The 27,391-nt window shown below is 42.2% G+C and overlaps 1 long non-coding RNA gene across 23 annotated transcripts in view; it reads left to right on the top strand.

The window, feature by feature from the left end:
• The window catches only part of LOC133072355 (uncharacterized), a 446,833-nt gene that overhangs the window by 339,652 nt on the left and 79,790 nt on the right, over window positions 1–27,391 (top strand). For 20 of the 23 annotated variants that reach the window (XR_009696707.1, XR_009696718.1, XR_009696709.1 and 17 more), the window contains one exon: window positions 9,239–9,293. The exons of the other annotated variants lie outside the window; for them this stretch is intronic. This is a non-coding gene — a long non-coding RNA (uncharacterized LOC133072355). The remainder of the gene's footprint in view (window positions 1–9,238; window positions 9,294–27,391) is intronic. 23 annotated transcript variants of the gene reach the window in all.

Here is a 27,391-nt window from a genome sequence, read left to right as displayed (position 1 = left end):
TGGTTCCCACTGCATTTTGTTTTCCTCAAAACGTGTCTCCTAGGGACCTGTGCTATGTTCTGACCAGGTGTTTCTGCTGCCTTTCCCCTGGACTGTAACTCATGTGCCTCTGCAACATGCACATAGAGGGTGTTTAATAAATGCTTGTAGAGTTCACGAAGGAACAAGTGAAGACATGATTAGCTAAATGTCAACTAAGATAGAAAACCTCATTTTAACTAAGAGACAGTTCCTAAAGTTATACTGATCCAAATTGTACATCTAATCTGTTGTAATATTTTTAAAGGTTTTTAAGGGAGTCAAGGTATGGCCAATTCAGTGCACAGTGAGATTGTAGAAGGTAGTCATTTTGAATACTGAATTTTATAAAAATAACTGTACAACTGAAAAGATTCTAGAAAGGAATAACTGTGAGGAGTGAATCTTAGGGAAAATAGAGTTGTCTGCATGTTGAAGTCTGGAAGAGTAAAGGATGGAGAAATAAGGCTAACTATTGTGATGCTAGATATTGGCACCCTTCCCCAGCTCAAGCCTCTGAGGTCATACCCTATTGCTGACCAGGAGAATGTATGTCAGTATGTATCTGGAGTAGTCACTAGTAATGGTTGGCCTCAATGTGTCCCTTTTAGAAACCATTTAGGGGTGACAAGAATCAGAATTTAAGAACTGTCACCCACTCTAGTTTAATGTTTTAATGCATCTTGTGAAAACTCAGTTCAGTGATGAAAAGTAACAATTTCCAGAGGGCTTCTTCAGCATCTTGTGTAGCAGCACATAAGGGCATCAAAAAAGGGAGCAAATAGGAATCCAGACTGTGTGCATCCTGCTAAGTCGCTTCAGTTGTGTCCAACTTTTTGCAACCCTATGGACTGTAGCCCACCAAGCTCCTCTGTCCATGGGATTCTCCCAGTAAGAATACCAGAGTAGGATGCCAAGGCCTCCTCCAGGGGATCTTCCCAGCCCAGGGATCAAGCTTCTTACCTCTCTGTCTCTGCATTGGCAGATGAGTTCTTTACCACTAGTGCCACCTACAAGGGAGAAAATAGGAATCAAAACCATATCTAACATTAAATTTCACTTACAGTATGAATAGATTTTAAAATGAAGAGGGGTGGGGAGTTATGGTTTAATGGGTTTCAGTTTCAGGTGATAAAAGTATTCTCGAGATGGATGGTGGTGATGATTGCATAACAATATGAAGGTACTTAATGTCACTGAAGTGTACAGTTAAAAATAGTTACAGTGGTAAATTTTGTGTTAAGTGTGTTTTAACCACAATTTTAAAAGATGAAAGGGAAAGTCTGTTTAGTTAAATTGAGTATTTTTAGCTTTGTGAAACTACAGACCTTTGAAAAGTTCTTTGGGAAATTCTGAGGGACCACGCTGCTCAGCAACTGAGTTCTTATTATTGGACTTCAGTTCATATTATGCCAGACTGATGCATGATGTTCTGAGAGAAGATGGGCTGGGCTTATATGGTAAACTTTCAGCTACGTGGAGATATGGTTCAACAACATCAGACATATGAGAAACGTCATGTCTCCTTGAGAAGATCCTGATTCTACCTAGCTCAAGCTTCCTGGTCTGTGACAGGCAGCCACACCTTTACTACTTCCTCTCATTGCTCCTGTCTTGTTCATATACCTGCCTCTGAAGCAGCCCTGGCAGATTTGAGGTCCAAGAAAGAGGGGTGTGCCAGATGTAGGATGCATAATTTTGTAAAATACTGAATGAATGTCTGTGTGTGCATGAGGTAGGTGCTTTATAAAAGTTTTTTTTGCTTGAGGTCTAAAAATATAAACCTGACTTCAGATTCTCTGTGTTTAAGGATTTGTTGATATGACATCTTTGCTGGTAGCACTGGTATTGTGTTGAAAGAAGTCTGATAAAAGTTATTTTTAAACATAGTATTCACTTCTAGAACATTTAGAAAAAGTCTCTCCTCTTCTCCTTTAGATTTGTCCAACTTTTCCTCCTGATTAAAATGGTTTATCTGGACTCCGAATGTCCTTGCAGACCCTGCCCCTTTAATGTGTTCCCTGGGGTTGCACTGAGATAATGCACATGAAAACGAAGACCTTAAAGACCTCAAGTCATCAGCAGATAGCGGGGCCTAATCACTCCTTTGCTATTGAATGGATGCAAAAGGAGGCCTGAGGATGCATGTGAGTGTGCATTTTTGTTGGAAGAACATGTGACATGCTGTCCATCACAGTCTAGTCTTATAGACATAATACAGTGGTTTCTCTCAACAAGGGCTTTCTAGTGTTTGCCTGACAGCAATGTCTTCAAGCTGACAAAGCATTGTCTTCGGACCAACAGCACTCTAGTCTCTAACCACACTTTCCTTTCCTATCTTCTCAACATTTTGAGCATAGACCTCTGTTTACCTTTGATGGCCTCTGAGACCACATTTCTTCTGCTGCAATGGCAACATTCCGTGATGTACTGATATTTAATCTGTTGCTGAGGGTTTTCCTGATAGCTTAGTTGGTAAAGAATCCGCCTGCAATGCAGGAGACCCAATTCGATTCCTGGGTCTGGAAGATCCGCTCGAGAAGGGATAGGCTACCCACCCTAGTAATCTTGGGCTTCCCTTGTGGCTCAGCTGGTAAAGAATTGGCCTGCAAAGTGGGAGACCTGGGTTCTATCCCTGGGTTGGGAAGATCCCCTGGAGAAGGGAAAAGCTACCCACTCCAGTATGCTGGCCTGGAGAATTCCATGAACTGTACAGTCCATGGGGTCGCACAGAGTCAGACACGACTGAGCACCTTTCCCTTTCACTTCACTTTCACTGTTACAGCACCACTGCTGGTCATGATAATAGCTTGCTTCTGTGCAGCAGGGATGTTGCATACGCACATTTCAATGATCACATAATCACTGATCTCAATCACATAATGAAACGATCACATGTCAATCCTGAGAGGTAGGGTAGGTATCAGCAGTTGCATTTTCAAGATACAGAAACTGAAAGACAAGGATGGTGACATGGTTTGCCCAGGTCTGTCTGAAGTTTTTAATGGTGCTGTGTCTGCTGCTGGAGACTTGCTGCCTGCATGTGGTGGGCCCAATTTGGGATCTTCAAAGAGGCAGCAGGTACTCTTAGGGGTCAGGAGATCCTTCCTTTTCAGAATTCTTTTTTGTTTCTCACACTCTCCTAAGAAGATCCTGTCACTCTATGAGCTAGAAAAGCAAGTCAAGTCTAATGTAAATAGCATCTAAAGTACCCTTACATCAACTTCAAGAAAAAAGAGGTGACATATAGTACTGAGAACCGCTAACAACTCAAGAACACATCCTCCACTCTGTAAGAATCAGTCACATGTCATTTGGTACTCTCAGCGCACTTTAGAAAGTTTTCCATTACATTCTCTCAAGTAGCCTAGCTACATGGATGGCAATAAATAACACTGCAAAGGAAATTCGAGGTCAACTAAAGTGGTTTAAAAACTGAAACTATTTGGAAATAAAAGGACAAACTTTAATTTGTTAGGAATTAGCAACTACATTTATCTGAATTCTACTTGATGAAGATTAAGAATCAAAGTGTATCCGTCTATTCTCTCTCTCTCCCCTTTTGGCAGGAGTAAGAGTAGGAGGGGCTTAACATTATCATAAAATAACATATTTAATTTTTACTGGAGTTGAAAAAGGCTGTAGAATATTACACAGTATAGAGATGCAGCTATTGGGTCTTGATGATATATAACATATATTAGCACACATCATGTGGCAGGACTATATCTATAATTTCAAGAGAGTTTTCTTCATATGTGAACACAATCCCTATTATTAGAACCCTAATAATAGGTTCTAATATTTGGGCCCCATATTCATATTAGAAGAGCTTCATACTAAATGAGTTTAATTCAATAATCATTTGAAAAGTGATACTGAAAGAAACTGACTTGAAAGTCAAAGGCTCTTCATTTTAGTCTCTACTCTGTTTCCCACTCTGTGGTCTGGGACAAAAGTCTAAATTCCCTTTGCCTCTATCTTCTCACCCTAAAACATGGTGCCCCAAAATGCTAATACAGACCTCCCACCACTAACTTCTTTAATGTGAAATTACCATGGGAGAGCAACTGCCAGGAACTCCAGCTCTTTCCTTCAGTTGATCTGAGTCCTAGAAAAAAGATAAACTAACTGTTGAACTGACTCGAAGAACTTATAAGTACAGAGAGCTTGATCTGGAATTCTTTTGCTCAACTTTTAAAATAATAGCAATATTATAATTCTGACTATTATTTATAAATTTGGCTGGTACTCTAAATGCTAACACTTTACATACAGTATTCCATTGATCCTTACAACATACATAGGAGGGAAATAATATTATCTCCTTTATTACATAATATGCATATATGGAATATAAAATAATATTATTAGATGAAGAAACTAAGGCTTAGAAGATTAAATGGCTTTAGAAGATTAAGTAGCCCACAGAGTTCTTCCAAATCTAAGTCCATCTGGCTCTGAACATTTACTAACAGTGATTATATCATAGGATGTAGGGCCTTACTCTTCAAAAGGTGTAGAAAAATATGAATATGTGAACTGTTACCCAGCAAATGTAAGTAACAATTCATCGTGCATATCCTTTCATCAGGCATTCCTTCCCATTTGCTATTAAAGGTATTTGTAGTGCAATAGGAAAGGAAACAAATGATTTTTTGTGTGTTTAAGTGGATAAAAGGGGGCAGTGGTTGAATCCATTTGGATTCCATGCTGCTGCAGCCAAGTCTGTACAGAAATGAGGCTGTGATATAAATGACTGTACACTTGTACTAGAGAGAAACATATATAGTCTTTAAAGTTATTCAATTTATATTGCTACTCAGTTGTTAAAATGTTGGTGGATGTAGCATGTATATAAATATGACACCAATGACAGCTATAAAGATAAACCTTCTATGTTGTAACTTCTCAATTTAAGCACACAAGACTAAATTTGGGGGATAAATCATGATAATGGGTAGCCACTACATTTATATGAAAATGAATAAATGTCTTATACTATCAGTTTATTAACCTATAATGAGTAGATACTTTATCATCACTTTGTAGATTTTTTGAAATGCCTTGGCACAGTTGTGTTACAGATATTGCAGACTCATCTAGTTGCTAAGAAATTAATTTTATTACCTAAAAAATTGATTTTCTCGGCACTCAATAATAGATTGGACTGAAAGAAAGTGTGACTGATCCAATATACTAACCAGCTATATGACAAATGCAGGGAGAGTATGTTCATTTATCTGGAGAAGATAAGAAAGGATAAAGATCATATACAGATAGGAAGGGCGATTAAAGGCAATCAGGGACCTCGGGGCACAGTGTGAGGCGCCTCCAGGGACAAGTTCCCAGGATTCTCCCACCTAACAGATATTATGGGAATGCTTCCTATATAAGGAGGGAGGGGAGTTGTCACAGGCAGTCCCTCATGTGGTATCTTGTGGGCAGCCATTTCTGCAAAGTGAAATGGGGGTCAACACTAGATCCTCTGGCCCCAAGTTTCCCACTACAACATACCCTGTGGCTTGATGGTCTCATTACTTTGGTTTTGCCCAGAGATGAAGGTTTTGACATTGGGAAGCTCTAAAGTGCAAATATAGAGCTTTGGAAATAAGATTGTTCAAGGAATGACCTCAGGACATTCTCTGGGTTGCATAGCAACAAGCTAGTTGATAACCTGAACCCCTTTTCCTCTAGCTGGAGAGGCTGCTCCCCAGCTTCACTTTCAAAGAATAGGATCCAAGATCTCCAAGTGTGAGGCAGCTGGTACTGCTCAGCACCCTCTAAAATCTAGTACCTACGCATGACTGGCACCTGAGCCTCACAATTCTTGTGTAAGGACTCTCATGTTCAACCTGGTAAAAGGAAAAACAACAGAGAGGGTGGTCCTGCTGCTCTGCTTGGGGCTAGGAGAATCAGAAGAACAGTGTATCCCAAAGGACAGCCTGATGCTTCTTGAGCAACACATGAGTAGTAGCATTCCCCCCCATGACAGTCCCTGGCACATTGTAGTTGCTCAATAAAAATTTGATGAATGACTTGAATGCCTTTGGAAGAGCCTATTCCGTGAGATGCAAAGGAACACAGTGCAGAAGGAATCCCCTGAACCCCTTCTCACCTGCACTCATGCTCACAAGTTCCCATGGAGATGCTGCAACTGCGTTACCTGAAACAACCAGCCTGACCTCCCAAGGAATGACTAAATAAGCACGTCGTGAGAGTATAAACCATTAACAAAAAGGTTGTTCCATAACCCCTTCAGTCATCTCTAGACCCATGAGGGTGATTAATTGGAACCAACTGACCACATCTGAACTGTTTCTCACATCACATTTGGAAGTAGCCTCTACCTCCTGCCGTTGAAAACCATAGCCAGAAGGCATTTTCCAGAAGACATCCTGTCTGTGTTACCCTGAGATGCTGAAGGAAGGCTGAGAAAACGAGCCCCGACTCTCTGCCAGCTGACTTCAAATACATTCAGTCTCAGCTCACTGGGGTCAACAGGATTTAGCAGCTGAAGTGCAGTCAGAGGTCACTGCAAATCAGCAGTCTTTGCACAGAGACCTTCCAGGCCGGCTGCTCCTGGCATCCATCCACATCCATCCAAACGGATGTGCAGACAATGTGAATGACATCTCCCGCTGCCCTTTAAAATGCTTTGGTACTAGAGCTCTCAGCATCCCCATCTTAAGCCACTCAGGTACACACAAGTCCGTCAGCAGTTCCAATTAGGGGATCAGAAAAGAAATGAGTAAGACTTCTCCCAGATGGCTCTAGCGTGTGAAGTGAATGACTTGGATCTCACTAATAGATTTTTCCCTCACCTTGGGACGAGGAGCCAGACAAGCACAAAGTGCCCATTAAAGGGCGAGCTGGGCTTATAGCTCCCTGCCTTCTCATCAAGACCATTTGGCCACACATCAGCTCTGGAGCCACTTTGCTTGCTGAGCTCCCAGCCTTTATTTTATCACCAGCAAACAAGGCCCATGGTGAGCCAGTGAAATTATCTGCAGCCTGTGATCAAATTCTGCCATTTCCCTCTGGGTCCTCCAATTTGTGAAGATTTTCTAGGATGCGATGCCCGGAGAAGCTTTGAGCAACCATGCCAATTAGCACTGACCTTGAGCCTCAGAAGTGAAGAGGAGTCATGCTGTGGATAAAGGGAAAAATGGGTTATTGAAAGGGAAAACTCATCTTGCAGCACAAATGGTGTCTCTTCTGGGCCATTAGTACTCATATCAATAGAAACTTTACATCCTGGTATGAAAGATTAGAGAGAAGAGGTCCCCAAATGGTGAGTCAAGCCCTCTCCCTAATTTACTTACCAGGGTCATGCCTCCCCAACACTTCTAGGGCAAGGAGGAACCAAACGGAAATGAATATTGGTAAAAATATTAGCTAGCTATCCAGAATAACAAACCTTCTAAAATTCTGTAGTTTAACCAACAACCATTAATGATCTCTCCCAAGCCTAAGGGCTGGGGAAGTGGTTCTGCTGGTAGTCAGGGCTTGGCACATCTCAGCTGGCCTTGTTCATGCTTCTGCAGTCAGCTCCTGACTGGCTGGGGCTGGGGGTGGAGGTGGAGGTGGGAGTGGAGGTGGTTGCTGCTCTAGAACGGCCTCAGGGTGGATGACTTGGCAATCTCACACTTGGTCTCTTCTTGCAGCCCAGGCTTTCCCTTGTGATGGAGGTGAGGTTCCAGCAGGGAATTGAGGGCTAGGTTTGGAACCTGCCTGCCAGCACCTCCAATGATTTCTTACAGCCAAAGAGAGTCACGTGGCCAAGCCATATCAAGGGGGTGGGGAAATACATCTAGCTTTTTCATGCCACAACTCACATGACAAAGGGCACAGCTAGAGAGCAGTTTGGAGAACTGGAGCCATCAGGATAACTCATTTGCCATGATGGGAGAAGGCAATGAAAGAAATAATTTGGGGAAAAGGAGAAATAGGGTCAAGGTGTTTAAGAGAATACAGTTGAGTCTAACTCCTGCTGCCCTTCTTTTTCTTCTGCTTATATACTCTCTTCAGCCTTCTCCTTAAGCATTGGAAGGTTTAATGCATATTTGCCTTGGAAAAATTTGGCCAGGTCTGATGACTGGAGTTATCATCCAGCTCCTCTCTGAGAAATGCTGTTGGCATCCCCCAGGCCCAGGAAATACATATCAGCAGGTGGCATTGAGGCCAACAGGATTTAGAAGGGCTCCTGGGGCAAAAAGGGATTTTTGAGCTGCGGAGGTACCCAGGCCACTTTTAGGGAGGAGTTGGGGAGTGAGGAGGAGACTCTTAGCATCACCCCATGAGACCTGATCCCTGCCTACCTGTTCTGCATCATCATTTGCCACTTCCTCTCCCAGGCACCTGCCACCTGGCAGGCTGCACTACCTTCAGATCCTGAATCATGCTCTGAAAACAGCTCCACATCTGCACACACACCCGTGTCTAAAACAACTCTCCCCACCCAGACATCTCCACTTTATCCTCCAAGTTTCAGTGTGAAGGTCATACCTAGAAGTGCCTCTCCTCTGTGTTTCCGGAACGGACCTCAGTCAGAGCACTCATCACTCTGTTGGAATTGCTGACTTTTCTGTCTTCCTTACAATTCTGTCAGTTCCTTTGGAGCTGACCAAAAAAGTCTTTAGTCCCTGCATTCCCAAGGTGAGGCAAGCCTTTAGCCTCCACATTCCCAGGGCTTTTAATTCAAAGCCTACAGCATAGGAGCGCTTAATAAACACAGCTTCATTTTCTCCTTGGGGAACAATATCGCCTCTATTTATGGAGCAAATGCAGGTTTGTAAAAGATTTAATTTACTTTCCCGATGCCTCTGGAGCAGAGTTGAGATGTCTCGTTCTAGTTTTGTAGTTGACTTGGGCAAATTTTAACTAATTTGCCTAAAATCAACTAACTCGTAAGTGACAAAGCAAGAACTGAAATCTCTGTCTTTCAAATCTCAGCCCAGTATTCTTTTTAACTTCAGGTTGAAAATACGTTTACTTAACTTTTAATGTCCTTGCTTCATTCCTGAAGAGAATTGATTCAACAAATATTTAGATACAACCATATACTGGGCACTGTTCTTCAAGCTAAAAATATAGTGATACATAAGACAGATCAAGTGGTGGTTAAACAAAAAATAGTACTTATTTAATTTATTTACAAATGAGATGCTTAGCATTTACCATGTTCTAGGTGCTATTTTTGTATGTTTTTTATTTACAGAGGAAGAGACTGAAGCACTGAGGGGTGAAATCACTTGTCCAAGGCCGCACAACTGGTAAGCAGTAAAGCTAGAATATAAACGCAGTTTGGTTCCCCAGTCTGTGCTCATAGCTGCTCCTCTAGTCTGCCTCATATAAGATATTCTGTAATGTGAGGTCATGATAAAGTTTCTAATATAAGAAAAGCAGAGTACGAGGCCAAAGGGATAAGGGGATGCTGCTTTAGACATGGAGGGCAGAAGCAGCCCATCTGAAGAGGTGGCTTTGGAGCAGGGGCCTGAATGAAGGGAGTGGTGAGCCTCAATAGGGAGGAGCATGGCAGGGACAGGGAATAGCAAGTGCAAAAGCTCTGAGATAGAAAAGTGCGTGGAGAGTGTAAGGAGCAGCAGCGGTCAGGGTGAACAAGGGAAAAAGTGATGGGGGATGCATTTAGAAGGGTGATCGGGGCAACATGAGATGGGATTGCTTTTTCGGCTGTACTAAGAGTTTGCATTTTATTTTGGTATGACTTATGTTTGCCAGTGATATAAAAATAAAAACAAAATCTGAAAAGTGAGGAAAAGGTTGGGGATTCGGATAAAAGTGGGGAAGAAATGAAGCAAAACCAAGAGAGTGTGTGTGCTTAGTCACTGTCGTGTCTGACTCTTTGCGATCCCATGGACTGTTGGCCTCCAGGTTCCTCTCTCCATGGGGATTCTCAAGGCAAGAATGCTGGAGTGGGTTGCCATGTTCTCCTCTAGGGGATCTTTCCAACCCAGGGATTGAACCCAGGTCTCCCACATTGCAGGTGGGTTCTTTACCATTTAAGTTTAGATATAAAATATAGACCTTACATTTTGCTAGTGTATGTAGATCATTGCCTTTACCAACATCAGGCTGCAAATGTGAGCTTGAGCTTCCTTGTGGCCATTGCAAAGAGGGAACTATGGGCCACTCCATGCTGCTTAGTACCAAAGGATAAAAAGAACAATCTTGTTTGGAAGCACACCTATTCCTAGTTCTGAGACCTTAGGGATTTCTCTAGCTGATAAGAAATTGAATTGGAATCCTGAATTGATCAAAAGAAAAATTAAGACATTTTGTATTTCAGTTCAGTTACTCAGTCGTGTCCGACTCTTTGTAACCCATGGACCACAGCATGCCAGGCCTCCCTGTCCATCACCAACTCCCAGAGTTTACCCAAACACATGTCCATCAAGTCGGTGATGCTATCCAACCATCTTATCCTCTGTCATCCCCTTCTCCTCTTGCCCTCAATCTTTCCCAGCACAGGGTCTTTTTTGTATCTAGACAGAGATATTCTCTAACTACACTGAGATGTACAAAGTTTAAGTGGTTTATTCAGAATGGAAACATTAAAACAATGTTAAAATCTTCCTGTGTTTCTTTATATACAGTAGTTTCAGTCCACACAGTTTACAAAGGACACATTTTGAGGCTCAGATCAAGTCAATGATGATCAAGTAGTTGACCTAGGAAATGGTTGATTCAGTGGTTTAGGCCAATGTGAAGGGGGAGGACATGGCAGGCAGCATGGTCAGTCTCCTCACACTGTTAATATGATGGTTGAGAAAAGGAAATGGACCACATAACAGCCCCACAGAGGCCAGGCAAGGACAAGGTGGTTCTCATTTCTGGCATATGAGAAAAGAGAGGAATTTGCTCTTTTATTGTATTCTCTTGACAACCATTACTGTAAACCAACTTTTTTTCTGATTACTAGAAAATGGAAAAAACAGGTAGATTGTTGTCAAGGCCATGGGGGGATTGTTCTCCATGAACCCATGTGCTCATTAATACTCATAACAGCTCCTGCGCTTTGAGCACTTACTCCGTTCAGACAGGCTACATTTATTTCCATGCATTCTAAGTAAAGCTCTTTACCTTCTGGAGGATGGACAAGGAGCCTCACAAGCCTTGGGTGGCATGCCCTAATTAAGTCCCAGAGTTTTGATGACATAATAGAGAGAATATTTAAAAGCCATGTAAATTGTTCATGCCATTCTCAAACTACATTACAAATTGTACCACCAGAGCTCTAATGGTCCCAAGTGACTAAAGAAAGGCCAGGGCTGAAGAAGGAGAACCTGGGATCACACCCAGCCACAACTGTTGATGACCACTCAAAGGAAGAGAGGAAGAGAGGTACATGGGGCCATGAATAAACCCACACTTCGATCCAATCCTCTTCAGGCCCCTTCTGATTTTTTGTATTGCCCGATTCTTTGGTTCCTCTTCATATATTCTTGCTCTTGTCAGAGAGGAAGGGGACTGAGAAAACACCTTTGTTTGTTGTTTAAAAGTCATAGAGCCTTTCTTGAGGGTAATCTCAGTAGCAGGAGAGACAGGAATCAGATTCAGAAAAAGCCAGTGGTGAGGAGGTGGAGGTGTGGAGAACTCACCCACAAAATAGTAAAAGTGGGAAGGAGAGAAAGCGCATGCTAGTTTGAAGATGGAGTAGGGTCAAGAGATATTCTCTTTCCAAAATAGAGGAGACTGCTATGCATGGACAAAAGGAAAAGTTTGTAGGATAAATGAAGAACCAAGGCTGGAATGAAGAAGGAATGGGCCGGGAGAATAAATCCGCATATATACATAACTAAATCATTTTGCTATATACCTGAAACTAACACAACATTGTCACTCAATTGTAATCTAATATAAAATAAATTTTAAAAAGAGGAATAGGTCAGAGTTAGTCTTATGTTTAGCCTTAGAAGGGAAAAAGGACCCTTCTGAGGCAGGTTCAGTAGAAGAGGACACAAGAGTTGAAAAGGAAGGACCCCTACTGTCCATGCAGCCCTGTTCTTCTCAGGAAAAACAGGACTGTGTATGTGTGTGGCTGGGGGTCATCCCCCAAGAATGAGGAAGGGGAGATAAAGTAGGGTTGGGGGAAGTAGAAAAATGCAGAGATGGCTTGTGTCACATTGCACAGAGCTCTTAGGATAGGGCTGGACAAGTAGAAGGTTCTCAGTATGCATGTCTGGAGGTATTTTGGGTAGTGTTGAGAAATAAAGAATAAAACACAACCTTGGCTGGGTATTAGAAGCAAACAGATATTCTCTGCTCAGGACTCAGATGTGAGGGGAGTGAGGGGGAAGAAAAGGTCTTAACAGATTTGGAAAAGATCTCAACAAATATTAGCTCCAGTCAAAAGCGACAATAGGAAAGGTACGTTTCTAAACCTTCTAGCTATTCAAGTATATAATGAATTTTCCTCCAAATAATTGACTTACTCTTCCATAAATATATCATTTCCCACTCTTTTCCTTCTTTCCATAGTCCTAAATTTATTAGGTACCATTGTTTCATGAACTGCACCATAGACTATTTCTAATAATGTCCCTGTACGTGTGGGGTACTTTCTTTCACATTTGCTTACTCATTTTATCCTCCTGAAACGCCGTAGGGGGCAATAGGAAGGACAGTTGTGTCCATCTCATTCTATGGATGAGGAAAGGAACTGAAGACAGTCTCAGGAAAGTGACTTTTAACCCTCCAGTTTCCAACATGCTCCCCGAGCCCTGACTTTCCCCTCCACAGCTCTATCATAGTCATAATTATCACAGACTCTGTCTTGTCCTCTATCTTTATTTGTTTAAAGTCTGTCTTCCCAGCTGGATTGTGGGTCCAAGCAGGCATATTAGGGGTCTTGTTCAGTATCATTTTCCTAATGGATTCTGTTACCACAGAACCTTCAATGTCTAGACTTATATTTGACCATCAGTAGATTTGCTGACGGAGCGTCTTTCTTGAACAAATACCTATCCCCTGTCACTCTGGCCAAGGAAATGTGATGCCTGACTGGAAGTTCATGTGTTCAACCCCAAACCTAGAGGGAGGTGGGCTCCAGCAGGACTTTATGGGCCAAGAATTGAGGAAGGACAGTTCCTAAGGGAAAAAAAAATGACCTGGTTTAGAAGAAAAGAAAATGCATGACAAACAGGCAAAAACAATGGATATTCACTACAATTACATGTCCTTTGTGTCCCCATTTTTGGTTGAGGATATTGAGATGTTGTAAGATTAAATAGCCAGTCCCAGATCTTGCAGTGTAGGCTTGGAATTCACACTCAAGTCCGGTTGCAAATGACATTGGACTTTTTGCTATGCCCAGTTGCCTGTTGTGTATTCCTAACACTAATCTAATAATCTGGAAAGTATGACAGAAATGTAACATGAGTTTTAGATGTTTAAGTTAAAAAATGAGATCTACAGTACTTCTCAGTATTTATAAAATGTTGATGAAAAAAGATGACTATAATATGATATGAATCCCCAAGTGATCTAAATCTTTCTACAAATAGAAAAAAAAAATCATGATTTTTTTTTTAAGTTCATGATCTCCTTTAGAAAAATTAAATGGTGAAAATGAGTTAATTGATAAATACAAATTCCTTTTTAGAAAGGACACAGATTTAATATAAAATAATTGCCTCTTTATGACTGATTTATCTTAAGCCTTGACTGCATTTAAATTATATCTTGCCCTTATTCAGACCTTATCTAGGAAAATAAATGAACCTTTCATTCTGGAAGGAGATAGAATGGAGAATGCCCCATGAGGAGACAAAGAAGAAATAGTCTGAGTTCTTAAAAGATGAATTGAGTTCCTTTTTTTCTCCTCCTGGTGGGTGAGGAAGACATATATATCCCACTGCAATAAATTGCGAATAACTTGTAACACAGTGCCTTCCAATGTAGCTCTATTAGGAATGCTTTCCCCCACCCGCCAGAGTCCACCACCACTGTCTTGTCCATAAGTCTGAGCCCCCCATGGGAGTCTGATGCACGGTCATCCACTCCAGGGCCCATGGAGACCATCTTGGTTGCTGTCTGTTAAGATGGTGTAGCTTGCTTGGCTCCTAAAACTCCATTTCCATGCTGTGCATTTTCCTTTGAAGTAAGATATGTGACATTCTAGACATTGGGCCCTTCTCCTCAGGAAAAGGGAAAGCAAACACTGAGACTATTGCTCACATCCTTCAAGCCCAAATAGCTCCAACTGAGGCCAAGAGATTAGGGGCCAGGGGCAGCAGAATGTCTCTGTTATTTTATCTCTTTGCCCAAACAGTCCAGGGTTATTGGATAGTTGCCAATGCACCTCTTTGTATGTGTAGACTAGAAAATTTTATATTTTCATTGTAAAATGAAAGTCCATTTTTCCATTCCATATAAATGAAAGTCATTTTCATGCTATGTAAAATGAAAGTCCATACAAGTCTATTGAATGGACTTAATTGTTTCATAAATTTTTATTGCATATACAGAGGTATTCCCCATCCCATCCCCTAGAGCCCAATAAAAATAAAAACAAATTCACAAGAAAAAAAAATTTTTTTATTGTATAAAAAAGGGGGGCTGGATATGAAGCATTATCAAAATTGGGGAGCACATGGGTAAAGTCACCTTCCTTCCATTTGTGATAGGCTGAGCATTTGACAAACAGGAAGTTTGGGGACAGGTCTCAGAGACACAATAGGTGGCACAGGCAAGGCTGGGTAAGTAGTTGTGGTAACCAGCATGGTGTTCATTGGTGACCTTGACCAGAGCTGTTTCTACAGAGTGGTGGGGGTGAAAACATGGTTGCCGTGGATTTAGAAGAGAATGAGAGGAGTGGAAATGCACTCTTGAGGGTAGAGACAAGTCTTTCAAGGAGTTTTGGTGTAACTGAGAGTAGAGAAGTCTGATCATGGCTTTGTTGTACAGTGGAGAAATCATGGTAGGGTTGCATGCTGATTGGAGCAATTCAGTACAGAAAGAAGGACTTGAGTAACGTTTGAGTAAGAAGAAGAGATTGCTGGAGCTATGTCTTTGAGTAGGAAAGAAGGAATAACACCTAATGCACGAGCAGGGACTGACCTTGAACAGTTCACTTATCCTAATCAGCAGACACCTGGTACCCACAGTATAGGTGCAGAGAGACGGGAGGATATGGCCATGGGAGCCTGTGAGTTCTCTTCAGGTTGCTGCAATTTATTAGTGAAATAGAAAATAGGGTCTTCATCTGAGATGAGGATAAGGGAAGGGGCACTGGAATTTGAGGAGGGAGGAAAATATGAAAGATATGAAACACTCATCTAGCTGGACAGCAGAATGAATGACTTAGATGAACAACCCAAAGAAACCTATTCCTGGATTGTTAGGTGATAAACTTAGACATGACCCCACAGACTCAAGCTGTCAGTGCAAGCTTTGAATTCTGATTGGAATTGTCATGTAGTGATGAAATAATGCCTAATGCTCAGTGGAGGAAGGTCTACAGGTGGTGGATTTAACCTCACAGTCTTTCAAATATCAAACAGTCCATAAAACAAAAATATTCTCAATTAAATGAGATAAAGGCAATCTCCCTAGACAAGGAGAGACCTAAAAGAGAATACTTTGGAAGATGCATTAAAGAAATATTTTGGGCTCGAGGAAAAATCATTGCAAGTAGAGAAGCCAGAAGACAATTCAGCTTCCAAAGACGGTAACATAATCTAAATGAGAATGTTGTTTAAATGCTGGGAAAACAAAGCTCATCAAGAATATTTTTACAGTATAATTTTGGAAGTGCAGAACACATTAATTTTTAAAGAAACATTTATAAATAAACTTTTAAACAGGGCTTTGTGACCTGACTTGCTCACTCCCCTAGGATGGCCTTCAGGTGGTCTGCACTCCCTGAATTTGTGCATCAAATCTTGTGTGTCTATGCTGCTGCTGCTAAGTCACTTCAGTCGTGTCCAGCTCTGTGTGACCCCATAGATCGCAGCCCCGCCCAGGCTTCCCTGTCCCTGGGATTCTCCAGGCAAGAACATTGGAGTGGGTTGCCATTTCCTTCTCCAATGCACGAAAGTGAAAAGTGAAAGTGAAGTCGCTCAGTCGTGTCCAACTCCTAGCTACCCCATGGACTGCAGCCTACCAGGCTCCTCCATCCATGGGATTTTCCAGGCAAGAGTACTGGAGTGCCATTGCCTTCTCCGGTGTGTCTATGAGTAAATGCATATTTCTGGAAGTGAGCCTATAACTGACATGGAATTCTCAAAATAGACTCTGACTCCAGAAGAATTAATAATGACATCCTTTTTTAAAAAAAGGAATGATCTACATCAGAAAGCTTGTGATAAAGGCAGAATATTTTACATCAAAAATTTTTTGAAATGAAGATTTAGAAACAGCTTGAAGTAGTAAGAAACACAATGGACTGGGGTTAAGAATTTGGCTTCTAGTTCTCAGTTTGCTTCTGATAAGCTGTCTGATAATAGACAAATCTCCTCACTGATCAGGGCATTGGCTTCCTTCCCTGTGAAAGAATGGAGCTGGAATGCATGATTGCGGAAATCTCTTTCAGTTCTAACATGGTGAGATTCCATAAATGTATACTGCACTGCATGAATTTTGTTAACAAAAGTGAGAAGGACTGTCTATCTAAAATAAAGACTAGTGGAAAGACTTCATGGACCCTCTGGGTCCTCCTTTTCTTCTCCCAGTAAGTCTCAATGACAAACCACCCATAAATTAAGAGAAATAACAAGTTACTATCTAGAGGATGCCTTGGCTGGGATGGTTGCACAATACTAAGTGACGCTTAAGACACATTACCCTCTTAGGTGCTCACCGAGAATGGATTTCTAAATATTTACCTCTGACATAACAAAATGACAGAGGGGGCGTTATTTATAATTCCAAGACTAAGGAACATGAAGAGGCTGTGAGTAAGAATATTTCTACATGAGAAATATTTGAGTTCCTCCTAATCTCAAGTCCCTCCCACAGTGTATATATTATTGAAAGTTTCACTGACAGAGCAGTGAATTTAGTGATGGTATATAGAGCTCTCTAAATTGTCTGCTGGGTCATCTGTTCCCACCAGAGCACACATACCTCAGTTGCTATGGAAACTAGCCTCCAAGATGGATGCCAATGATCCCTGTCTGCTCATATTTGCACCTTTATATAGGTCCCTCCCACAATGCATCAAGGTTTGATTGTGTGACCAACAGAATACAGCAAACGTGGGGACATATGGCTTCCACAGCTAGCTTATAAAGGGACTGGAGTTTTTGCCTTGGCCTTTTGGATCACTCACTGCAGGAAGTCATCTGCCATGTCATAAGGACACGCAAGCAACCCTGTGGAGGATGAGAGGACCACCAGAAGTGACATGCCTGGTCACAGATAGATTCGTCAACCTCAGGCACTCAGTGACAGATTCGGCAAAGTCCTAGAGAATAAATATCCCAATGCCGAGAGGATACATGGATTTTCCATGCAACTAACCAAGATGCCTCTTTGTGCAGGAGAAGGTAGGGGAAGCCCTTGAGAGGAGGAAAGTAATTTTTTCTGAAGAGTCTATTATTGTTATCAGAAGAAAATGATGTAGCTTGAAGTTTGAAGATCAAGTGTTTTCCACCATCAGCAGAAAGAAAGCTCATAAACAAATACAGCTCTCCACTGAAGGCAGCTCCATGTCACAACTCTTGGTCTCATCTCTGTGCAGCTCTGAGCTTCCACTCCTTTACCCCAACCTCCCTCAGCTTCAGTGCCCCAGATCTTTCCAGTAGGAACTAGAGGAGAGAAAGGATTATAAAGGGATCTTACTTTGGAGGCCACTGCAGTGGTCCAGGTGAGATGTGTCTCTGCCTTCACTTGTGATGTTATCAAAAGCCAGGGCCAAAGAGTAACCAAACAGCAAATGTGTTTGGGTTTTCATGGCAGCCACCGGGTCCTCGGTACTAACCCCCTGAGCCAAGCCTCACTTGGCTCACACTAGCTCTGTAGTTCTCAGGTTGGGTGACCGCTCACACTCTAAGCCTGGGCTTCCTCATTTTAAAAATAGGATGGAGGTAATAGCGGAGGATAGTGGTGGAGGATTTTGTTTGTGTTCATTCGCTTGTTTTGTTTGCTTTGTTTTTTGATCTGGGCATGGGGAAATGAGGGAGAGAATGGGACCAGATTAGATTCTTTCAAACAATTATCCAGCCATAAGACTCTAAGGCTTTATGTTATACCATTTTCTCATGGGAATGCTCTAGCTTCGAGACCACTTCATAGTCTACACTTTAACTACTTTATAAACATAACCTGAAAATGTTCAGCAAGTAGACCAAAGGCAGGAAAGCAACCCCTTAAATACTAGCCACTGAGGGTCTTTACTGTAGAACAACAAGGACAGGCCTTGTTTCTCAACTTAATTAAGGAAAAACTGTTACTTATGGAAATAGGCAAAGATTGCTTCCTAGTAGCTGGGCCCTAAGCAGCTAGTCTAAGGTGATTTCACAGATGGGAAAGGCCAACAAATGTACCCTAATGAGCATCCCAGCAGGTGGACCACTGTGCTGACTCTCTCCATACCCTACAGTCTAGCTGTAATAACAGCCAACCAAGACCAACACTCAGATCACAGCCCAATGCAAACAAACTCACAGATTGTCTAAATCTTCTAAGGAAACAAAGATAAATGAAAATCAACTGACTTGTTCAAACTTAGAGGTAGGTAGGGGAAGGAGCAAGATAAGAATTATTTTATTGTTTATGACCAAATGCAGCCACATAGCAAAATATTTTTGCTGTATCAATGGCTAGATTTAGTAGTGTGGTATCTGTTTTATCTTTTTTTTTTTTCTTGCCCGTTCTCCCAAAGGTAGTTTTATTTTGCTGAAAAGGCAAAGAAAGGGGTTAGAAAAATTAGCATTAATTAAACTTTATTTCCCTTGGCCATGGGCCACACAGTTCAAATAAAGTGCAGCCTCTAGCGGAGGCCCCTCACAAGCAAAATCCAGAATGCATGGCTTAATTCATGTATATTTTCTTTGTCCAACAAGAAAAAAGAGAAAAGGGGAGATAAGGATAAAAAAAGTAAACAGGAAGTATGTCTGCTGTTCGCATCCTTTAGTTTTTTTTGCTTTTAGAATAAATAAATGGTGGTGGGACAGAGCAGGATATAAAATTATTTTCAACTATATAAAAAGATATGTAAGTATATACATAAACAAATATTATACATTCTGGACCAAAATCTCCATTAAAAGTGTTATCTTCTGACCCCTGCCTCACACATCCCTTCCCACTGCTTTGGAAATGGATCCAGATCTGACTGCCTCTCACCACTTCACCACAACCCCACCAGTCCAGACCACCATCATCTCTTCAGCAGAATATTTAAGTAGCCTCCTAAACAGGTCTCTATGTGTCCTTCCAAGAATTTGTTCTCTAACAATTCTGATCTGGCTCCCTCTCCCTCCATGACTTCATCTGCTATTCTCCCCTTTACTCCTTCTGTTTCAGTCATGAGCTGTTCCTCAAATATGCTAAGCATTCTTTCATCCCAGGCCTTTGGCACTCGATTTCCCTCTGCCCAGAACACTTTCCCTGGGTTTGCTTCTCAGCTTGCTTCTCTACTCTTTCACAGCTCTACTGAATGTGTCATGTTATCAGAGGTCTTTCCAGACCACTCTACATAAAATGGCAAATCTCCACTGAGATTTCCAGGAATTGTGCCACATTTTGGTCTCTGATGGTCAGCCCTAGAACTTTCATGGCATTTGAGAGACTGTCATTTATTTTGGTGATGTGTTACAATGAGTGTATACTGTGGCTCAAGGTCTGGTGGAAGTTGACCTGTCCACCATCTTGGACCCATTTGGTTCTAATCAGTTTATGTTGTATGCTCAGGCTATGTTATTCTTTCAAAGGATGTGCCCTGCCCCGCTTCCTTCCTGTTTTACATCCTTTTGCTTATCTATTGTCAGAATTTCTCTGTTTAGAATTTATGCTCCTTGAGGTACTGTGCTGCTTGCTGCTATTTCCCCAGTGCCTACAACAATGCCTGGCACAGAGTTGATGTTCAATAAATACCAGCTGAATAAATAGATGAATGAATGAATAAATGACTAAATAAAATGCATACATATAAGAGTAAATGAGAGAAGGTGGGGGAGAATGAAGAAGAAGAAAAGAATACACAACCTCCAAATGCAGCTCTCTAAGGTAATAGGAAGGGTAAACATCTTGTACTTTTCTCAATGTTCTTAAATGTGTAAAATAAAAATATATAACTTCTATAATAAAAAGTACTTAATGTTTATCTTAAAACAATTTTGTCAAATTTAAGATTTAGCTAAGATTTGAGCACAGAAAATAAAAACATGCTTAAAAAAAACAACAACAACAGTGTTACACAGTTCTAGGAGGATGGACAAGCCAAATAGTAGGTAGGTTTCTTGAGATGAAGCCCCAAATTATCCCAGTGGTCACCCACTGAGCTGTCCAAGCCAGACACACAGGCTCCTTGCCACCAGCTCTTTGTCTCTTCCTGGGTTCCCTTGGTCACCGGTACTATCCGTCTTCTAAGGTTATCATTCTGCTCTTTCTAATTCCTGCCTGCATCATCCCCACAAACATCCAGGGGTCATTTTATTCCTCACTCACTTCCCACATCTAAAAGTCAGTCAAATCTTCTCAATTTTTTTCCCTAAATTTTCTCTAATATCTTTCTTCTTATCTAACCAAACTGTCATTGTCTTAGGGAAGTTCTGTATTATTTTTCCCCCTAAATTCCTGCTTCCTCATTCTACTCCCTATGCCTAATCTCTCCTCCTCAGGCAGCTCCCCACTGATGGTCGAGGGGTTTTTCTAAAACACAAACTTATCTCATCCTCCATACACCTAAAATCCCTCCATTTAGCCCACAGGGTCTCTTCTAGACCAGACTCTACCTGTCCCGCTAGTCTTCCTCCTGGCTGAGCCCATTGCTTTCATTTCAGTCCAACCCAGCTCCAGCACTGTGGCTCCTTGGCCTTCACATACCTGACATTGGAATGTCAGCCCTTGGCCTTGTTAGTGGGCACCTGTGCTTTAAAACTCACCTCTCTTATCAGCCACTCTAGGGGGTTCTCTCTGACTCCCACTGATCTAGATGCAATTCCTCTGTGTTGTCTCATTCATTCGAATCTCACATTGAACTCTTAGCTTCCTAAGGAAAGGGACTAAGTCTCAAACTGAACTTTCATTTTTACATTTAACTCGGTGTTTGAAATGTAGTAGAAATTTAATAAATACTTGCTGGAGGAAAGGGCCAGAAGAAAAAGGGAAGGCAGCTAGGTAATTAGATAGATTAGAGCTATAAATATGTTGAGGGGAAAAGTCCATAAGATCTTAAGATGTGCACACTAAATCTCCATGGATGTTTGCAAACCTTGAACCTGAGATATTTAAAATGAATAGCATGTGATGGTTAAGAACAGACAGGGCATATGAATTTCAATCCTGGTTGAACCACTTAGTAGCTAATTGACCCCAGGCACATTACTTAACCAATTTGAGCCTCAGTTTTCTCATCTAATAAATGAGAAGAATAATATTGTCTCCCTGATAAAGCTGGTGTGAGGTTAAATAGGGTAATTCATGTGAAGGACTCAGCACAGTGCCTGGAAGCAGTGAATGTTCAATAAATGTCATTAATGATAATGATGATGATAATCATTAGGAAACAAGACACTGAATGTTTTTAACAGAACAGTAAGAGGAGGCACAATAATAAAACTATCCAATATATCAAACTGGAATTGCAATCAATGGTATTTCAAAGACCAGCCCCTGAATTAACATCATCATATGAGGGCCTGGGGATGTCAACCAGCTGCTCTTTAGAGCGTACAAGCCAGCATCACAAGGAAAGGCAGCAGGCTGCTACATTTTCTGATGATAAAACAGCAGTTTCAAAACTGTGTATGCAGAATAGTTCCACAGGATGGCAATGTATATTCCCTGAAACGAAGTGTTCTGGAATCAAACAAGATTTTGAGACTTTGTAAACCAAGTCTAACAATGATACTTCTCTGCAAAGCTCCTCTGAGCATCTCTGAGAAGGGGCTGGTATAGTGTGTTTTACAGCATACTGTGTTTTATAGATTACTTCCTGGGACTTCTCAAAAATGCCCCAATTCAAAGAAAACCCCAAGGGTCTAGCATTTATCATTCCAGGATCACTGAAAAGAAAAAAGAACAACATCCAAAATTACTAAGGGTGAATATTTTGTACTTTTCTCAGTTTTTTTAGATGTATGAAAGTAGGTTACTTCTGTAATAAAAAAACTAGGTAACATGTATTTTAAAACAATATTTTTTCATTTAAAATTTAGCTAAGATTTGAGAAAAGAAAATAAAAGTAGACATTTTTTTAAAAAATCAGTGTTTCACAATTTTAGGAGAAATGTTCTATGCATTGTGAACTAGCAGAAACAAGATAGGCCTAGTTAATGAAAGCAGAGTCCCAGACAATCTTAAAACAGCTGACTCAGAGGGCTAAGAGGCCCTCAAAGACCCCCAGAGGGCATGTAACCCTACCTGGACCTCACACCCTGGCAGGGGAAAGGCCAGGTCTCCGCAGACACCTCAATGGGCAGATCTTCAACAGAGAGCTATACTGGTCCTGGGATCCCCGCATGCCTTGACTTTCTCCCCTGAACCCGCACAGCCTCCAGGAGGGCCCCTCTGATAGTGTGCAGTCAGGCTACTACTGCAAGGCAGCGCTGAGCTCAGCCTCTGTCACTGCTGAGATTCTGAGCTCTTTTCTCTTGTATTCATTTGCTTTCAAGTATCTTGGGTAATTCTCTAAGTTTCTCCCTTTCATTCCAAATTGGTTTCCTGTCATTTTTATGAGAAGGAATTTATTGGTGCTTTAAAAATATATAAAAATGTCTTTATGCCTAAATCTTTTCTAAACAGGCTTCTCTACACTGTTCTCTATCCTGGGTTTGGGTTATTTCTTCCCCCCAACCCTTTTCTGAGTTCAGTGCTTCTGGGCTCAACCAAATGGAAGTGGATCTGGTAAAGGCTGGAGCGTGGATGTGGATGGGGTGGGGGCTGGCAGCCATGAGCTGCTGCCCTTGCTAAGGCCCATTACTCACTCAGTCACTCGGCAAGACTCTGCCCCCAGGCAGCTCGTCCCCCTGCCTCTCTCTGAATAATACACACACCTCACAGGGAGCCATCACTTACACAAATAGCTGAGAGCACCTCTGGAGCACTGTTCAGCTACTACGAGTTCAGATGCCCTACGTGGGGAGGCCAGATGGAAAGTGCCAGCCTGAGGTCTGAACCCGAGTCTACGGGCAGCTTTCTAACTGGCCTCACAGGTGTTTCCTCTGCAGGGCAAAGTGGCAGTCATATTGAGGCCAGGGCTGCCCTCCACATCCTAGGGAAGGGGCTGTGCACTTTGCCAGTGCTAAGCAAGAGACCTCCCTGGGATCATGGCAAGTGGTGGGTTCACCACTGGAGCTCGGGCGAGAGGGGTATTTGGGGTGGCACATGCCAGTGAACTGGAGAAGGGAATGATAAACCACTCCAATGTTCTTGTCTGGAGAATTCCATGGACAGAGGAGCCTGGTGGACTATAGTCCATGGGATCACAAAGAATCAGACATGACTGAAACCACTGAGCAAGCAAATGGATATATATATATATATAAAGTTTCATGATTATATTCAGAGACCCACCAATACAGAAAATTGACCTACTGGTAAGCCCACAGAAATATGTCACACCCAGGAGGCTATCAACAGATAAGACAAAGAGACACCCAATGGCTGTGATAGGGTCTGTCTTCATTTTCTGGGGTTAAGTGACTGTTGCAAAATAATCCATTTACTCTTCGTGAAGATGGCCATCTTGACAGAATAAAATGGGGAAGCCCCTGCCTGGAGGAGATGCTGTGTGCCATCATGGTGATGGCGATTTTCATTGATATCTGTGCCCAGGGGCGGCTTCTCTTCCTCCTCCCGAGTGAGAAACTGCACTCCACACGCGTGGTGTAGGCCCAGGCAGGGTGTTTTCTCTCAGAGCAGAGCAAGGCCAGCACCAGCTCCAGAACACCGTGTGCGCTTGGCTGGCCTGGCTGCCCCACCAGCCTGTTCTGCCAGTCACCAACCAGTGTTGTGTCTAACAGGGTCCCCTCATGCCATGTGGCACCCCCCCAAGGACCCCCTAATGGGGAAGAGCCTTGGGAATGCCTTGGCCCACAGCCTCGAGCACTCGACCGCACACCTGAGAGCGCTTAGGACTTGGTCGGGACTTCAGTGCGTGCCACGCTGTCACCCTGGAGGTGTGGTGCAGAGCAGGGTGACGCCTCTGAGGAATGGAGGGCTTCATTATTCATGACTAGATCCTTAGAGACACAGCAGGGAGAAAAAGGGAGGACTCCAGGGGGAAAGGGAAAGGGACGCTGAGCCAGATATCTAAATTTCCCCTCGGTAGTTTCTGCCTCTGTTTGGAGTTCTTAAAATTTGATCCAACCTTTGGTGTTACCTATGGGGGAATGGCGGGCTTCCCAGTGGCGCTAAGTGGTAAAGAACCCGCCTGCCAAAGCAGGAAATATAAGAGACATAAGTCGACCTCTAGGACAGGAAGATCCCCTGGAGAAGGGCAACCCATTCCAGTATTCTTGCCTGGGGAATCCCATGGACAGAGGAGCCTTATGGACTACAGTCTATAAGGTCGAAAAGAGTAGGACATGACTGAAGTGACTTCGCATGCACACATGCGTGGGGGAATGGCATGCTTCCTTAAATCACATTTTAAACAATCATTTCCAATATTTTCTTCAGAGAGCTTTTCCTTTTTTTTCTAGTTAAGCTTAATAGGACAGTTTTGGAGTGTGTGTGTGTGTGTGTGTGTGTGTGTGTGTGTGTGTGTGTATTTGCACACATGCATGGTTAAGAAAAATAGTTATTCACTCCAATAGCTCATTGGCAGGATGGAGGTCTCCAGTAGGTTCTGGGTAATATCTGAAAGACTTTTAGCCCATCTGTCTGTTCAATCATTTGTTCATTCATGCCAAACATATGATGCAAAGATTGGTTGTAACTGGATGCATAATGGGCTTAGAAATCCAAGTTACAGTCAAAGGATACATGTTTCTGCTCTAAAAGGTACAATAGGTCTTTGTTACTAGCAAAATAATTCACTACAAATATTTCAATTTTGAAAATAAGTACTAAACTCTCTGGTCAAAATTTAAATCAGAGTGAGTCCAATGAAAAGCATTAGTCTTTGTCAGGACTTTGAGTAGTTAGAGAGAAGGTAATCTGATTTCATCTAGTTTACAGCACAAGAGGAGTGTTATGTCCATCCATGCACAAAACTGAGATGTCCACCATTATCAGATTTAAAAAGTGAGGCTCTGATAGATCCAAGCGCTTGGATGACATATAGGGTTTCCTTCTCCCTCAGTCTCTCTTTCTGTCTCTCTTAGCCTACAGATGGGAAGATAATACTGGCAGCTCAGAAACGATCTCCTTACAGCTGTTGCTCCAAATTGATCAGGCATGCACACACTCTCTCAGCATCTACGTAACAAAGCTCAGTAGAAATGACCCTCTCAATGCCAATCACTCTGGCTTGGGGATGGAGGACCTGGACTAGCCCTCAGGATCATGGCCCTCTTCTGCATTTGCGGTCATGTAGAGGCCTGGTGGAGTGGAGAGTTGGTGGGGTGAAGGGCTGGCAGGCTGGGATGCTGCTCTGGGATTTGTGGATATATGGGATCCTGTAGAAGTGGGGGATCACAGTTCCCTAAAGGACAAGTAAGGTGTGCTTGATAGAAGAAGGGTAAAAGAATGCCGGGTGGACAAATACTTTCTCAAAGTATTTTTGTAAAATGTCCCTGGAAAGGGATTGATTCTGATGAAAATAGTCTCAGGAAACTAAAAGTGGAAACAGAGAAAACACGGAGATGATTAAACAGTGCTGAATAGATTATCATTATTCAATTATTACTTGCTCTAGAGAGTTTGCTTCAGAAAATACCTTCACAGTGAAAATTCAGGAATGGTGGTATCTTGATTAAAATGTTTGTTTTCATAAAACAAAGTCCAAATAGCCTCAGAATCAAAACAACTTTTCCTGGAACTGAGGTATTTTTTCCCCTAAAGAAGTCCAGATTTAATTAAGAAGGGATAAACAGCATCTGGACATTCCTGATCTTATATCTTGACATAATTTAGTCCCAGAGGCAGTCATATTTTCTTAGGAGACGACCCGCTCATTCCTTCTCGTGTGCTTTGTCCTTGAGTGGGGGAGTGAGGAGAGGTTGCTGGAATTTGTCACAGGCTCATCACTACCACCCATCTTCTCTGCTTTAGGAGACTCTGCACTAGAGATGAGAGAGAGAGAGACCCAGTACTTCACTAAAGTATTCCAAAGGCTCTTTGAAATCATGGGGCTCCAAAGGGGGTTGTTGTCACCAACTGACTTTTGGCTGTCCTGCTTTATACAGTTTTATGACTTTTAATCTATTTCCATCAGTTATCTTGTTTTATGGCTGCAAATGATAAGATAAACTGGATCCTCTGTCTCTCTCTCTGTGTCAGTGTCACAGGTTACAGGACTCACTGCTGGTCTGTAAACCAAAACAAGACCACGGCCTCTCAGCTCTCTGGTAACCTCACCCATAACAACTCATGCAGGCAAGATATTGAACTCCAAAGCCTGGCTCAATGGGCAAGAGACTAAGCTAATGCCAAATTTGAAAGAGGTTTAGCAAAGCTATCTCCCTCAGAGATCCCATCACACGTGTTTGACAAAAGCCAACCTGCCTTCTGGTCCTGTGTGGGCAATTTCTCCATAAAGCCTAAAGCTGATCAGCTATGTGACTTGAACAAGTTCCTTCACCTTTCTGGGCTCATCTATGAAATGAACAGAGAATTAAGTGATTTCTGTGGCCCTTCTAGTTCTAGCAACCTACAATGCTGTGACATTGGGATGCTGTATCCCACCACCGTGATATGGGGGATTTCTCTCCAACCATAACTCCTTCTGGTATCTGTCAGATAAAGGCTAGCCCTAACCTCACCCCCAAAGGGTATGTTTGCAATTGCAGGGACAGACAGGGGGCTAGGCACCAACTATATTCAGATTAAAATTGGTAAGGTTACATCAGTAGCATCCTTAATAGTGTGGCCATCTTTTTTTTTCTCCTTCTCGCCTCTGGGATTAAAGCTTGTGTGCTGACTGTTGAAAAATCAGTCATTAACGGCCAGGAAATGACTTCCCCATCCATCAGAACACTGCTCAGCCATGTTTCAGCTTTTTCCCCCTTTCCTTGTGTAATTATTCTCATCCACCACTGATTACAGTTTATAATAGCCATAATTCTCTCTGAATCAATCA

This window comes from Dama dama, chromosome 18, assembly GCF_033118175.1.
Source record: "Dama dama isolate Ldn47 chromosome 18, ASM3311817v1, whole genome shotgun sequence".
NCBI lineage: Eukaryota > Metazoa > Chordata > Mammalia > Artiodactyla > Cervidae > Dama > Dama dama.
Note: the sequence above shows the minus strand (reverse complement) of the source record. Positions and strands in the feature narration are given on the sequence as shown.